Here is a 1072-nt window from a genome sequence, read left to right on the forward strand (position 1 = left end):
AGTCATTGTTGAATTATCACTGGAAATTTGCTTTGATGAAATGGGAAATTAATGTTTGACAAGCCAAGACCGGTTTTTGATCATTAAATGACATGTTCAAACGTGATGTAGATGTACCTTCATAATGCGACAATCGGGGTATATAGGTAATAAAAACGTAACCATCTTAATGGATTTATTATGCATATGAACTGGGGCAGGATTAAGTTCCTAAAAGCGCATAGGAAAACTGTAGCATTCTATTCAATGAAACTAGTTTCGTATATAGTGTGTATATAATTCAAACGATTTTTATACCCTCGATATAATTTAAGGCCAATCGCTTCGGACAATCAACATATCACGTCCTCGTCAATCGCGTTAAAAAAGGATACCATAAGTACCTTGGGAGATATCGTATACAGGAAAAGAATCGTCAACCTTTTTGCACAAGAAACCACCCCAAAAGCACCAATCAAACTGTGCTGCAAACAGTGAATATCAGTCAAAAATAAAAGGTCAACTTTTTTTTTATTGTTAAAAGCATGCACTAAACATACAAAAAAATAGATTAAAATACATTTTTGAATTGGTCCGACCACACTGTTGAATGATCAGTTTGATCATTCAACACAGAAGTGAAAATAATAATAATTATTAATAAAATAATTAATAAACAACTATTCATTTTTTGTCATTGTGATGCCATGTCATGTCATTTTTCGAACCAATCATAAAGCAAAGGATAAATAAGAAGTGACAATATATTATTAATAAACAACTATCCAAGGTCATTTTTCGAACCAATCATAAAGCAAAGGATAAATGAAATATACAATTCAACTAAATGGAAAAACATAAATAAAAGAATAGAAGGTGATAACAGGTTTTGTCGATAGTTCTTCCGGATTTGGAGATAAAACACACTTTCACACAATATTATAAAATGTAGAGTCATATTGTTTAGTTCTTCTTTGGTCCTAATAAGAGTAGAGTAAGCCAGTGTGTTTTTTTTCGGTGAGGTTTGGGAAATGCTCTTTTATGCACTCCCAGAGCTGGTGGTCTGTCGCTCTGGTTTGTGTGGGACTCCAGC

Source organism: Dendroctonus ponderosae, unplaced genomic scaffold, assembly GCF_020466585.1.
Source record: "Dendroctonus ponderosae isolate FM_Combo_2020 unplaced genomic scaffold, Dpon_F_20191213v2 Dpon_F_20191213_5, whole genome shotgun sequence".
Lineage (NCBI taxonomy): Eukaryota > Metazoa > Arthropoda > Insecta > Coleoptera > Curculionidae > Dendroctonus > Dendroctonus ponderosae.